At 34.4% G+C, this 15,842-nt stretch overlaps 2 pseudogenes; both read right to left on the bottom strand.

Moving 5' to 3' along the window:
* Positions 1–1,850: 1,850 nt before the first annotated feature.
* LOC134376567 (olfactory receptor 5D13-like) lies at positions 1,851–11,902 on the bottom strand (annotated as a pseudogene).
* Positions 11,903–14,561: 2,659 nt separating this feature from the next.
* Positions 14,562–15,502, bottom strand: LOC134376564 (olfactory receptor 8K3-like; annotated as a pseudogene).
* Between the last annotated feature and the right edge of the window lie 340 nt (positions 15,503–15,842).

The following is a 15,842-nucleotide window of genomic DNA, read 5'->3' as shown; positions in this document are numbered from 1 at the left end:
TTCTATTAACAAACAGATACTCACTTTGTCATTTAAAATGTGTATATACAATTTAAAACTATAACTTTGAAGTTCTTGAAGAAACTCTGCATTATATTTGTGCAATTAAATGTTCATTTAAAAACATTTTCCAAAATAAAACAACCTAATTGCAGATACTCAGAGATTTTTTTTCTTTATACTTTTTGTTTTGTTTTCCTCTATAAACAGAAAGCTAATTACAGTTTCAAAATTCTAATTTACCTACTTCCTACCATCAATGTTTTAAAAAGTTAAGATTTTAAATTCAATGAAACATACACTCAGCCTATTAAGACACTTGACTGGAACATTTAGTTGAGTGTGTATGGCTTCTAGTTGACAGAGAGTAAGAAGTTAAATAAATGATTTAATCCTATATTTATATGTTATAGTTTGTTGAAAATACTTCTATGTATTGCAAAAAAATCAGAAAAGCAGATCACGTTACATAGTTTGGTAGTAAAACTTTATATTAAAGAAAATTACATTTTTTTAAATTTGTAAATAAAAGCTTCCAATTCAGGCAAAGCCAGGAATATAGTTCACAATTTGCATTTGTATTGGAACCAAGATACATGGAAATTTATTAAGACTATCTTTCTGGTGAGACATCAACCATGATCAGAAAGTGACAATCAGCAAAGACAATCATTTAGTTAAGCCAAATACTCCATCAACTTATAAGAAACTTTCATGACACCAGGACAGTTATATTTATCTTGAACATAGAAGAAAATTTTCCTATTAACTAAAATTTACTATTCAACTTAGATATGTTAACATATTGGGCAAAATTCTTCATTCCTCTCTGTATCTATGTTCTTTGTCATTTAACTTTTCAGTTCCATAAGAGGTTGATGTACTTCCTCAACTATTGACTTTGTGCTCATCTGTGTATTCTTCACTGAATAATAGAATGTTAACAAACATGACACAGATGGAGCTTGACCTATCTTTTGTTTGCACACCCTCCCTGATGAGTCAGCCATTGACATTGAAAGACAATGCTCTGGGTAGCACAATGGTCCAAAGAAGATTATAGACACACAGAGCAGAGCTACCTAATCATTATGCAGATCTATAGACTGCAGGTGCGTTCCCCAGTCATACCAGACTAGATCAGATCAAACAAGATGGTGCAACTGATATCAGTAGAGCTGCCTAAACAATTGACAAAAAAAAAAAAACCTGGCATAATGTTATGTATCACTGTAATATATGTTATTTTGTTATGCATCAACATATTACATACATAAACCAACAGTGGCATGAGTGAAAAATTCAGGTTAAGAAATAGTTATATCTGAAGCATGTAGTTATGTTCATTTTTTAATATCTTGAGCAAAATGATCAAATAAATTTATTTTAAAAAGTGTAATTTGAACGAACAATGTTCTGGACTTTGGGGGCAGAGATATGTGTTACATGTACTTATAATGTAAGATGCTCCTTGTGTACAAATGCAAAAATAGTTATTTTTGAAAAAGAATGGAAGATTTATTTTAGCAATCAAATGGTAATATGTACTAACTCAGAAATTTTTACATGAAAACCTATGAGTTTAGAAATTTATATTTTGTAACAATTGCAAATGGGCTTATTTTCTTAAGTGATCAGGCATTTAATTATTATGATATTTATTATTTTATAGCTAGTTTACTAAAATTTAAGTGTAACAGGTATTGAATAATCACTTAATTGGGGTAAAATTAAATTCATGCACTGCTTTGCTTGTTGAAAAAAGAATGTAAATTGTTAAAAATTCTAAAACTTTTGGGTTAGTCTGAACAATATTCTTAAAAATGAATAATTAAATCTTATAGACTTTATTATATGTGACAAAATAATTTGTAATTGATTAACTTTTTGACCATTTCCTTCACTTCCTTGTTCCTGAGGCTATAGAGCAGGGGATTCAACATGGGGATGACCTCTGTATAAAAGACAGAGGCCACCTTGACCATGAGCCATGAACTTTTGGAGTTAGGAACACAATAGAGAAAAAGAATTGTACCATGGAAGAGAGTAATGGCGGTTAGATGGGATGCACATGTGGAGAAGGCTTTCTGGCATCCCATCCCCCCCCCCCCCAGTTGAATGCATCTTCATGACAGTGATAAAAATGAAAACATAGGAAGTAAGAATGATCATCAGACTGCTTATTTCATTGAATGTGGCAGAGACTAAAATGATCTTCTGGCTAACATAGGGGTCAGAGCAGGACACAGCAACAATGGCAGCATGCTCACACACAAAGTTATTTATGATATTATTTCCTCTGAGGGACAATTCCAGTAGAAAGTAGGTAAGTGTCAGGGAACAGACTGTCCCCCAACAGTACAATGCAGCCACTAACATGGAGCAAAGCTTCTGAGACATAGCAACTGTGTAGAGCAGGGGGTTGCAAACTGCCACAAATCGGTCATAGGCCATCACTGCCAACATGAAAGTTTCTGTCACCACAAATATGCATGCAAAGAAGAATTGCATGAGGTATCCTGTGAAGGAGATGGTCCTGTCTTCCACAACCAAGTTCTCCAACAGTTTGGGTGTAACTACTGTAGAGTAACAGAAATCAACCAAGGACAAGTGGCTAAGGAAAAAGTACATGGGGTTGTGGAGTTTGGGATTGATCTTAATGATTATGATCATGCCCAAGTTCCCCATCACAGTGACTATGAAGATGGCCAGGAGCACCAGGAAGAGGGGCACTTGGAGTTCTGCATATTCTGAGAAGCCCAAGAGGATGAAGGTGAATCCAGAAGTCTGATTTTCTTGGTTCCTAGGACAAAAAAGAAAAGTTGATCCAGAGAAGTGAGAAGAAAAAATTGCAGAAGGCAGATTAAAATAAGGAAATGTGAAGAGGCTTAGTGACTATCCATAAAGAGTATAGTGTTAATTTACACCAGTACATTATTTCAAAAGTTAAAATTTACTACTGTCATGATTATAAAGTGAATATGATATGTGTAATAATGGAATAATAAAAGAAGGGAGTTGAAAAGGGAAGAACAAAAACGTGGTCAGTCCTAGTGTATTTCAAAACATCAGACTCAGATCATCAGAGGAAACTGTCTCCATGAGAAAGACCAGTATAACTTTTTGCACGAACCTGAGTTTAGTGAAAATGCTTATCTTGGAGGAAATACTTTCTTCCCTGCCTTACCCATTAAACTGTTTGAACTTTGATCTTAAAAAAGAAAATTAATCACTAAGCAAAATAGTAGAGTTACATTTTTTCATTTTTGTTTCTGTAGCTATTTCTGCATTTCTCTTTCCAACAATCTTCTTATACTCAGTCACACATTTCTCTCCACATATTGTATAACTGTCCTATAAAATAATAATGTACTTGATAAACCACATTTGCCTAATTACTGAACATTATTATAGTCTTACTTCTTCTTGGTGTATTATAATATCAGGTATTAAGGGTAATTTCTGATGGAAACAAACTAAATAGTAGTATATCCAGAACATTTTTATTATGCTGCAGACCTTTCTACCACATCATCATCAGATGGTCAACTTAGTCTAGCTAAAAACCTACAAACATGAGGCTTGCTTCCAGAAGAAGTACACTGGTTTTTATTTGGTTAGAGATTTTTTTTTTCCATTGAATTGGTTTCCATAGACACATAAAAAACACTTCTAATGCCCTGATTTCTGAATTTCTTTATCTCTCCCAACAATTTTATCTCCACTTGACTCATTCCTCATATCTGTGGTCATACTATTAATTATGTCATTATGGATAACTATGAACCCTGAAAAATATCAATTTTATGCAACATCTGTAACAGAATACATATTTTATTTATTTTTTACTATTTACCATTTTATCACTGCTCCCCAATAAAATAAAATTTGCAAAGACAAATATAGAACACTAGGACATAGTAGATATCCAATAACATTTACTGAATAAATGAATTTATGAGTATGTGAATGAATTACTCTAATCATCTAATCTGCACATATAGGGATAAAGCTCATAATAATACTAAAGAAGTTAGACTTGCCTGCTAAATTAGGACCACACTATAAATTCACAATGCACTGAGACACATCTTGAGTCCTACATAAAAAGTAGCAGTAGTGAAACTCCAGGAGACCTAAGCATGCTAAATTAGTTAGTGGCGGGGGGAAAGGATGCATTGGATTTTATTTTTAAACATCCTATGTTCCTTCAACATACCTCAATGTCCTTTTTCTGCCATTTTAATCTAATTATTCTCAGAACCATGTCATGACTGCTTTTTTCATGCTAATAACAAAAAAATTAAAGAATTTATGATACATAGGAACTTTTAGAATGTCATTGCTTTATCTGAATTATAAAGAACAGAATTAATACCTTCAGAGAAATAACTAAAATTAGTTTGGTCTTCTAGTTCAGTTATAAATCCAGAAATCAACATTCAGACATCACCATATCACTTAAAAAACTCTCCCTGCTTTTTGTTACAGTTATTATTAAAAATAAGTCAACCAACCCCAGTTACAGTCGGCACCTATGAAGGAGCCAACCTGGAGGCTCAGGGAAAACTTTGGAACAGCCCAGTGCCCATAAAATGGAAAAAGAAAAGGCACAAAGCATAGACAAAAGCCCATTCCACATAGAATTCTTTTCAAATTCTATATCTTATTATGAGCTGAAATTAAACACCCTATAGTTTTCACTGAGTTGTTATGATTTTATCCTTGATAAACAGCACTTAAGTTTCCTACAGATAGATAGATAGATAGATAGATAGATAGATAGATAGATAGATAGATAGATAGATATACAGACAGATGGATAGATTAATGGTATTCATTCCCGTATCCCTGCAAAATTTCTTCTTCACTTAGGTGAGTAGGATTCTTTAGATTCCTTTGATTTGATACATTTGATTTTATATACTACATTTATTAGTTTCCAGACTGTACTTTTTAATTTAATACAAAATTCACTGAGTGCAAATTCCATAACAGAACACACTGTTTCACTTTTCCAAGCTTTTTCCAAAGTCTGTATTCTTTCCCTAGGGCTTCTCTAACAAATCTGAGCAGCCTAGTATTGAAGAGGAAATCATCGCCATCAAAGACAAATATATTTTCTGGTATACATTCAGCTCACTCTTACACACAGATCTTTTCCACATGTGTGGCTTTTCAATCCATCTCTTGCACTCTGAATTTGTACAAACAGATTTGAGGCCAAAGCTCATAATCTCCCATTTAGCCCCAGAGGGTGTCACCTATGTTCAGTTAACTTAGAGCTCAGGGTGCTGTGCATACTCTTTCCTTCCTGTCTAATGACACCATCCTGACTTTCTCCTGTACTTGCTATGTGCTCAGCACTGTGACAGGCATTATAGAAAATATAAAATTATAAAATACAAACCTTGTCCTCAAAACTGTTTTTTTTTCTGAGAATTAATCTGAGGAATAATGCATGGAATTGCAAATAATACAACACGTAACCCTTGTTACTTATTAAAACTAAAGTTTGTGCACATAAAAAGAAGGAGAAGAGGACTGTGATGAAAAATGAAAATATTTATTGGTAATATAGTGCACTTAATACCCACAAATATGGTGAAAGATAAGGAATCAAATATTTCTAGTAATCAGAACTAAGTGGTTATCATGACAGTTAGATTTGCACAGGGGTTTGTTTCCTGCAAAGATTATTAGAAAATTTCATTTTCCTTCTACAGTGAAGTAAAGTAAGAATTAAATCTACTCACCTAAGTGCAGAAGAATTTGACTTACTCATTTACTAAAGCTTCTTTGTGAAGATTAATAGACTTCAGGAAAGTTACGGCTGAGAATTCCACTCTTTTTGTTTTGTTTTGTTTTGTTTATAATAGCAAGCCTAAACAAAAGTAGCAGGAGTCTACAGTATATTTTAAAGAATGTTCAGGGAAATGACTTTTTCCCCCTAATCTTTTCAAAATAAACTCAGACAGAACAGAAAGAAAAGGAAACCAAAATCTAAATCCTGGGATAAAACGGTGTCACACACATATGCCACCAAGTCCTTAGGGATGTTATCCCTAGAGAATATAATTGAAGTATTTCCGAGGAGGCCACAAATTGAGTAATTAGAAGAAACAATGCCTCATGTGATATTTTGGTTGCATGTAATGTCTTCTAAACATTGGGGTATAATTTCATCATCAACTTAAATTCCATGATTTTATTTTAAATATGTATCGCCATAGAGAAGTATATTAAGTGAAATAAATCAGGCACAGAAAGAGAAATATCATATGTTCTCACTTATTAGAGGGAGCTAAAAAATAAATAAATAAATACACAAATAAACTGGGTGGGGGAGGGGGAAGAATACACAACAATTACAATTCCTTGAAGTTGATGCAACAAGCAAACAAAAAGGAGATTGTTGGGAGGGAGGGGGAAGCGGAAAGAGGGCGGGAGGTTTTGGTAATGGGCTACAATAATCAACCACATTGTATATTGACAAAAGAAAATAAAATTTTAAAAAAACTAACTACCTCCTTATCGCCCCTCTAATCCAGCAACCACATATCTGTTCACTTGTCATATCGACTTCAAGGAATGGTGATTGTTGTGTCTTCTTCCCTACCCCTCCCCAGTTTATTTGTGTATTTATTTATTTATTTTAGCTCCCTCTAATAAGTGAGAATATATGATATTTCTCTTTCTGTGCTAACTCGTTTCACTTAATATAATTTTCTCCAGGACATCCATGTTGTTGTAAATGGCAGTATTTCATTCTTTATTATAGCAGAGTAGTATTCCACCGTGTAGATATACCACATTTTTTGTATCCACTCATCTGGTGATGGAGATTTGGGCTCGTTCCAACTCTTAGCTGTTGTAAAGAGTGTTGCAATGAACATTGGAGAACAGGTATATCTTCGACTTGATGATTTCCATTCCTCTGGGGGTATTCCCAGCAGTGGGATAGCTGGGTCGTAAGGTAGATCTATCTGCATTTGTTTGAAGAACCTCCATACCATTTTCCATAGAGGCTGCACCATTTTGCAGTCCTATCAACAGTGTATGAGAGTTCCTTTTTCTCCACAACCTCGCCAGCATTTCTCATTCACAGTCTTTTGGATATTAGCCATCCTAACTAGAGTGAGATGGTATCTCAGTGTGGTTTTGATTTGCATTTCCCAAACGCTGAATGATGTTGAGCATTCTTTCATATGTCTGTTGTCCATTCATATATCTTCCTTTGAGAAATGCCTATTTAGCTCTTTTGCCCATTTTTGAATTGGGTTGCTTGTTTTTTTTTGTTTTTTTTTTTCATTTGTTTGTTTCTTGAAAACTTGTTTCAGTTCCTTGTATATTCCGGATGTTAATCCTTTGTCAGATGTATATTTTGCAAATATTTTCTCCCACCTTCTTGTTTGTCTTTTAACTCTGTTAATTGTTTCTTTTCTTGTGCAGAAGCTTTTTAGTTTGATATAATCCCATTTGTGTATTTTTCCTTTGGTTGCATGTGCTTTTGGGGTTGTATTCATGAAGTCTGTGCCCAGTCCTACTCCCTGAAGTGTTTCTCCTGTGTTTTCTTTAAGAAGTTTTATGGTTTCAGGGTGTATATTTAATTTTTAATCCACTTTGAGTGGATTTTAGCATATGGTGAGAGGTATGTGTCTTGTTTTGTTCTCCTGCATATGGATATCCAGTTATCCCAACACCATTTCCTGAAGAGGCAGTCTCTTCCCCAGTGTATCGGCTTGGTGCCTTTGTCAAAGATCAGATGGCTGTAGGTGTGTGGGTTGATTTCTGTATTCTATTCTGTTGATCAGTGTGTCTGTTTTTATGCCAGTACCATGTTGTTTGGGTTATTATAGCTTTGTAGTATAGCTTAAAAACAGGTAGTGTTATGCATCCAGCTTTATTTTTTTTTTGCTCAGAATTGATTTGACTGTGCATGGTCTTTTGTTATTCCATATAAATTTATGGATAGTTTTTTCCATTTCTGAGAAAAATGTCATTGGAATTTTGATGGGGATTGCATTGAATTTGTTTATCATTTTGGGTAGCATGGACATTTTTACCATGTTGATTCTTCTAATCCAAGAGCATGGGATATCTTTCCACCTTCTTGTTGTCTTTTTAATTTTGCTCAGCAGTGGTTTGTAGTTCTCATTGTAGAGATTTTTCACATCCTTTGTTAACTCTATTCCTAAGTATTTTATTTTTTTTGGTGACTATTGTAAATGGGCAAGCTTTCTAGATTTCTCTTTCTCTATGTTCACTATTGGAGAATAGAAACACTTCTGATATTTTGTGTTGATTTTGTATCCTGCAACTTTGCTGAAATCATTTATCAATGCCAAGAGTTTTATTTGTAGAGGCTTTACACTGTTTGATATATAGGATCATGTCATCTGCAAACAGGGACAGTTTGACTGCATCTTTTTCAATGTGGGTGCTCTTTATTTTCTTCTTTTCTGTGATTTCTCTGACTAGTACTTTCAACACTATACTCCATAGAGGTCATGAGAGTGGACATCCTTGTCTAGTTCCTGTTTTAAGGGAAAAGTTTAAGCTTTCCCCTATTTAAGGTGATATTGGCAGTGGGCTCATCATATATGGCTTTAATTATGTTGAAGTACTTTCCATCTATGCCTAATTTGTAGAGAGTTTTTCTAATGAATGAGTGTTGAATTTTATCATATGCTTTTTCAGTATGTACAGAGATGATCATATGGTCATTCTGTTTGACTTTATTGATATGGTGCATCACATTTATTGATTTGCTTATGTTGAACCAACCTTGCATCCCTGGGATGAATCCCACTTTATCATGGTGTATAATTTTGCATATGTGTTCCTGTAGTCTGTTAGTTAGTATTTTATTGAGGATTTTTGCATCTATATGCATTAAGGATATTGGCCTATAGTTTTATTTTCTTGTTGTATCTTTACCTGATTTTGGTATCAGGGTGTTTGCTTCATAGAATGAGTTTGGGAGAATACCCTCTGTTTCAATCTTTTGGAATAGTTTGTAGAGAATTGGTGTCATTTCCTCTCAAAATGTTTGTTAGAATTCTGCTGTGAACCTATCAGGTCCTGGGCTTTTCTTTGTTGGGAGCCTTCTGGTAACAGCTTCAATCTCTTTTATTGTTATTGGTCAACTCAGATTTTCTACATCATCTTGGCTGAGTTTTGGTAGTTTGTGTGTGTCCAGAAATTTATCCATTTCCTCCAGATTTTCAAATTTGTTGGCATATAGTTATTGATAGTAGTCTCTAATATTTTCTTGTGTTTCAGAGTTATCTGTTGTAATTTCACCTTTTTCATTTCTAATTTTTGTTATTTGGGTCTTCTCTCTTCTTTTTTTAGTTATCTGTGCTAATATTTTGCCAGTTTTATCTACCTGTTCAAAAAACCAACTTTTTGACTCATTGATCTTCAGTATCATTTTTTGGGTTTCAATTTCATTAAGCTCTGCTCCAATCATAATGATTTCTTTCCATCTGCTGTCTTTGGGTTTGGATTGTTCTTGTTTTTCTAGTTCTTTCTGGTGAAGTATTAGGTTTTTTACTTGCCATATTTCCATTCTTCTGAAGTAAGCATTTAATGTGATAAATTTACCCCTTTATACTGCTTTTGTAATATCCCACAGGTTTTGGTATGATATATCATTGTCTTCATTAGTTTCAAGAAATTTTTTTGATTTCCAGTTTAATTTCTTCTTGGACCCATATGTCATTAAGTAGAATGCTGTTTATTTTCCATGTGTCTGTATAGTTTCCAGAATTTCATTTGTTATTGATTTCTAATTTTAATCCATTGTGGTCTGAAAAAGTACATTAGATAATTCCAAATTTTTTGAATTTGTTAAGATTTGATTTGTGACCTAACATGTGATCTATCCTGGAGAATGATTCATGTGCTGATGAGAAGAATGAATATTCTGAGGTTGTTGGATGGAATGTTCTGTACATATCTGCCAAGTCCAATTGGTCTAGATTGTTGTTTAGATCTTGTGTTTCTCTGCTGATTCTTTGTCTAGATGATCTGTCCAATAATGATAGTGGGGTGTTCAGGTCCCCTGCTATTATGGTATTAGTGTCTATTTTCTTTTTATGTCTACCAGAGTTTGCTTTATAAATATGGCTGCTCCAACACTGGGTGTGTATTATTTATGACTGTTATTTCTTCTTGATGGATGAACTCTTTTATCATTATGTAGTGGCCCTCATTGTCTTTTTATATGGTTTTTAGTTTAAAGTCTATTTTATCAGATATAAGAATAGCTACTCTAGCTCGTTTTTCATTTCTGTTTGCATGGTAAAACTTTTTCCATCCTTTCACTCTTAGTCTATGTGATTCTTTATAGGTGAGGTGAGTCTCTTGAAGACAGCATATAGTTGGGACCTCCTTTTTAATCCAGTCAGCCTGTCTGTGTCTTTTGACTGGGGAATTTAATCCCTTTCCATTAAGAGTTGTTATTGAAAAGTGTTGATTTAATCCTAGCATTTTATTGAGTTTTGTTTGGATTTCCTAAGTGTCTTTTGTTGCTTTCTTTCTCATTTACTGTTTATATTCTGTATTTGTTGGTTCCTTGGGTTGTACATAAACTTCCTTTTTTCTCTTCATTGTTGTCATTTTTATTTTACTAGTGGGTTTTGATTTTTCTTGAGTTTTTATGTCAGTGGTAGTTATTTTTCAGTTACCAAACCCTGTACTCCCTTGATAATTTCTAGTAAGGGTGGTGTGTGGTAATGAACTCCCACAGTTTCTGTTTGAGAAATGTACTATTTGTGCTTCATTTCAGAAGGATAGCCTTGTGGGGTCGAGTATTCTTGGCTGGCAATATCTGTCTCTTAGTATTTTGAATATATCATCACATTCTTTTCTGGCTTTTATGGTTTGTGATGAAAAGTCTGATTTTAGTCTGATTGGGGCTCCCTTATAGGTGACTTGATGCTTCTCTCTTGAAGCTTTTAAGATTCTCTCTTTTTGTTAGAATATTTCCAGTTTGACTATAACATGTCTTTTGGGTTGAATACATTTGAGGATCATTGAGCTTCCTGAATCTGAAGATCTGTGTCTTTTCCTATACCTGCAAAGTTTTCTGCCAGTATTTCATTTGAATGTGTTTTCAATGCAATCTCCTTTTTCCTCCCCTTCTGGAATAGCCATGACTCAGATATTTGAGCACTTAAGATTCTCTGATATCTCTCTTAGATTTTTTTCAATGTTTTTAATATTTTGCCTTTTTTTTTTTTTTTTTGTATTCCTGTGTTGTTTCAAATGGCCCATCTTCAAGGTCAGAAACTCTCTCTTCTGCCTCTGCAAGCCTACTGGTTAAACTCTGTTGTGTTTTTTATTTCATTGAATAAATTCTTCAGCTAGGTAAGCTCTGACACATTCTTTTAGAGGGCATTGATTTCCTTGTACATTTCTTCTTTCAGGTCCTACATACTTTTCCTTGTTTCACTGTGTTTTCTAGTTCAGTTTTCTTGTATCTTATTAATTTCCTTAGAATTATCACTCAAAATTCCTTGTTAGACATTTCAAGGGCTTCTTCTTCTATAGGATCTAGAGCTTGAGAGTTATTACCCTTTCGTTGTGTACTTTCTTGATTTTTCATATTTCTGGTATCTTTCCTTTGATGTTTAGTCATCATGGCAAGGGATTTCATGGTCTAATGGTTTGGCACTATTGTCTGGCTAGGATCCTGGTAGCACTGCCAATTTAGCATGGATGCCTCAGTGTCTCCTTGGTTGCCCACTGGCACCTTGGGTACGTGGTCGCCACTACTCTCAGGCCTCTCTTGGGGACACCTCTCTGGTTGGCGCACACTCAGCCAGGCCAGGGATGGGGTCCAGCAGCAGTGAGGCCTACCTGCTTGGTTGTGCGCTTGCGCCTTGGGGTGCATGGTCTCCACGGGCCTTGGGCCTCTCTGGGGGGATACCTCTCTTGTTAGCATGCACTTGGACAGTCTGGGCCTAATGAATTAGTTTTTCAAACTGGCTTGGCTACACAAATAATTTTATTTCTTAATGATGCACTAAGAAAACTATTCCCTCTCTCTATGATGTAAACAAAGTCTCATAAATGTTAAAAATGATGAAAATATACCAAAAGTTGGTAATTTGGAAACATTTTTGGTAGAAGTATGTCCAGAGAACATGACAAATACATAAATTGCTACACATAATTTTATGAATTCATTAGAATATAGCATTGTCCAAATCATGGGATTATCTCCTTTTGCTTTCTCCAATTAGACTTATCAAAACAGTGCAGTCAAACAAATCGTCCTAATCAAAATATAAGAAACACTCTCATGAACCAAATTTGAGGGAAGCCAGCCTCATTAAAAAGATTTGTGGCAAGGTCAGGGTGGTATGGCTGAGGACGGAAAAGTGGAGGGGGAGGAGGAGGTAGCAAGAAATTGGTAAAGGACCACAAAATGATTAAATTGTGCAATGATAAATACAGTAATTATCCTGATTGGAGCATCACATATTGCACATAGGTATTGATATTCAATGCTCTACTTCTCAGATGTGTACAGTCAATAATGTTTCAATAATATATTTTTTTAAAATCAGGTACAGAAAAAAATAAAAGTAAAACTCTGAAACTTTTTATTACAAACCTTAAGAAATTTATCTTTTTAAAAAATTCTATATATTTACGGTGTACACCATATTTGGTATACCTATACATAGTGGAATGGTCACTATAATCAAGTAAATTAACATTAATCATCCCACTTAGGTAATCTTTTTATTTTCTGAGGGAAGAGCACCTAAAATATACATTCTTAGTAAATTTCCAGTACGTAAAACAATATTATAACTAATTTACTTATGTTGTACATTAAATCTTTAGACTTACCCTGCACAAGTGCAATTTCCTACCCTGTGACCCACATCTTTTTATTTCTTGCTGATCCCCAACCCCATCCCTGGTAATCACTATTTTATTCTCTGTTTCTATGTATTCAAACTTATTTTCATATATATATATATTTTTTTTCATATACAAGTGAGAGCATGATGTGTTTTATTTATGTATTTATTTTAATTTCCACATCATAATTGTTTATACTCATGGGGTACAATATGATATTTTTATACATGTATATGTTGTGTACTAATTGGGTAAGGGTAGTTAAAGTATCAATTCCCTCATGTATTTATCACTTCTTTGTGGCTAAAATATTCAAAAGCCTATCCTCTAGCTCCTATGTAATAATCAAAACTTAACTGTTAACCACAGTCATCCATGTGCAATAGAACACCATAACTAATTCCTCATATCTAATTGTAATTTTGTACCTATTGGCCAGCCTCTCCCTCCACTTGTCTTCTTTCTCCAGTTTCTGTTAACCACTATTCTATTCTCTGCTTCTACAATATCTTCTTCTTTTTTTTTTTTTTTCATAGATTCATGTGTCTTACTTATTTCAGTTACCATTATGTCCTTCTGGTTCTTCTGTGTTGTCTTAAATAGCAGAATTTCCTTATTTTTAAAAAGCTGAATAATATTTTTTATATAGGTACATATGTAAGAATTTTTTTTGTTCATATTTGATGGACACAGGTTGTTTCACTGTCTTGTCTAATGTGAATAATGTGAAAAATTAAATTTATTAAATTTATTTATTTATTAAATTTATAAATATATTTATTATTTTGAATAAATACAGGACTCTGTGAGCTGCTGCTGATTTCATATTCTTTGGGTATGCACAGAGCAGAGAGATTGCTGAGTCATGTGGTTGTTGTATTTGTAATTTCTTTGAGAAACCTACATACTGTTTTTCATACTGGCTTCACCAATGAAATTTATCTTAATTGGTATATCCCCTGACATGGACAAATGAACTGATTGAGACAAAATTGGATGTTGCATTCATCCTGTGGGTTGCTAAACTGCCAGGTATTTTAATATGATAGACTCTCTATGGCTTCTCTGTGAAAGCAACAGCATCAATGAGAAAAAAGAAGCACTGTAATGTCCCCGTGTGGAATGGGAACATTTGAGCAATTTCAGATGCCTGATCCTCAAATATTCACACTACAGTGACCTCCCTTTACCACAATCCAGTTCAGTTTTGAAACACCTCATAGAAGACAATGAATACTAAAATAGAAGGAATATGTTGACACAAAGCACACTCATATATAAAACACCACATGTAGACATAGGAAATTTATTGTAATAATTGCGAATAATGCAAAAATCATTTTAACTCCATTTTATAGCTACTATTCTTCCTCCCCTCACATAGATGCACATTCTCCTTGCTTGCTCCTATGGTCTATACTCAGCTCAACCAGTCAACTACACTACAACATTCCCTTAATTTTTATGTTTGTAATTTATCTCTCTCCATCATGGAAGGCAAATCCTTTAACTGTTATGTTCATAAATGTTTATTCAGCATGTAGATTTGTGACTGGTATGTAGAAGGTGATCTCTAATTATATGTAGAACCTATTTTTGCTTGCTATTCTTTCTAAATGCAGACAGAGTAAAGTTTGATGTTTATAACATAAATTATCAAAATCACATTGTAAACTTTAATACAAAATATTGGATAATTTTTTCCATGTTCTTGTAGGGCATATTTTACATCCTTGTTCCTCAAGCTATAGATCAAAGGATTCAACGTGGGTATAACCAGGGTGTAAAATACAGAAGCCAGTTTATCAGTGTCAGAAGAGTGACTGGACTTGGGCTGCACATACATGGATATCAAAGTCCCATAGAATGCTATGACCACAGTCAGGTGGGATCCACAGGTGGAGAAGGCCTTTTGCCTGGATTCAGCAGAGTTCATCCTGATAATGGCTATGAGGATGAGCAGGTAAGACACCACAACTATACAAAGGGATGAAATTGAATTAAAAGCTGAAAAGACCAGAATTATCAATTCAACCTCATGCGTGTTAGAGCAGAGCAAAGATAATAAGGGGATACAGTCACAGTAGAAATGACGAAGGATATTGTACCCACAAAAGGATGAAGTAAAAATCTTTATTGTAACTAGAAGAGAAAGAAACGTGCTGTAGAGATAGGGTATTGCCACCAGCACCTGGCATACTCTCTGTGACATGATGACTGTGTAGAGCAGAGGGTTATATATAGCCACATAGCGGTCGTAGGACATTGCTGACAGAATATAAAGTTCACTTACAATGAAAATGATGTAGAAAGCTCCCTGCATGGCACAGAGATGATAGGAGATTGTATTCTGATCTACAACAAAATTTACTAACATTTTGGGTCCTACAGTTGTTGAATAACCAAGATCAGAGACAGCCAGATACCTGAGAAAGTAGTACATGGGGGTTTTCAGCCTGGAGTCCACCTTGGTGAGGATTATAATGCCCAAGTTGCCGATCACTGATATTATGTAGATGATGAGGAACAGCCCAAATAATGGAGCCTGCAGCTCAGGGCGATCAGTGATGCCCATCAGAATGAATTCATTCACCACTGTTAGGTTGTGTTTTTCCATCCGGGTGTATCAGAAAACCTACTCTTGATAGAGACATCAGCATAGTCAATAGCTTTCAAATAATATCATCTGGTAATGCTTCAGAATACAGAACTAGTATACATAAAAAAATATGTTCAAATTTCCAATTTAGAGTATCTTAAAATACATCAACCCCCCACAAAGAAAACATACCTAAAAAATAGATAAAATCAGACATAGCAATGATGATAGACAAAGAAACACAGACAGAGGTAGAGATGCAGTTGTTTTTCAGTTGTGGAAGACTTGTCCTCCAAAAAACATTTGAAAGTGTTTGCAGGCATTTTGGGGGTCACGACTGGAGCCTGGGTGCTACTGG

This window comes from Cynocephalus volans, chromosome 4 (genome assembly GCF_027409185.1).
Source record: "Cynocephalus volans isolate mCynVol1 chromosome 4, mCynVol1.pri, whole genome shotgun sequence".
Classification (NCBI taxonomy): domain Eukaryota; kingdom Metazoa; phylum Chordata; class Mammalia; order Dermoptera; family Cynocephalidae; genus Cynocephalus; species Cynocephalus volans.
The sequence above is the reverse complement of the archived record's forward strand: the minus strand, read 5'-3'. Positions and strand labels throughout refer to the sequence as shown.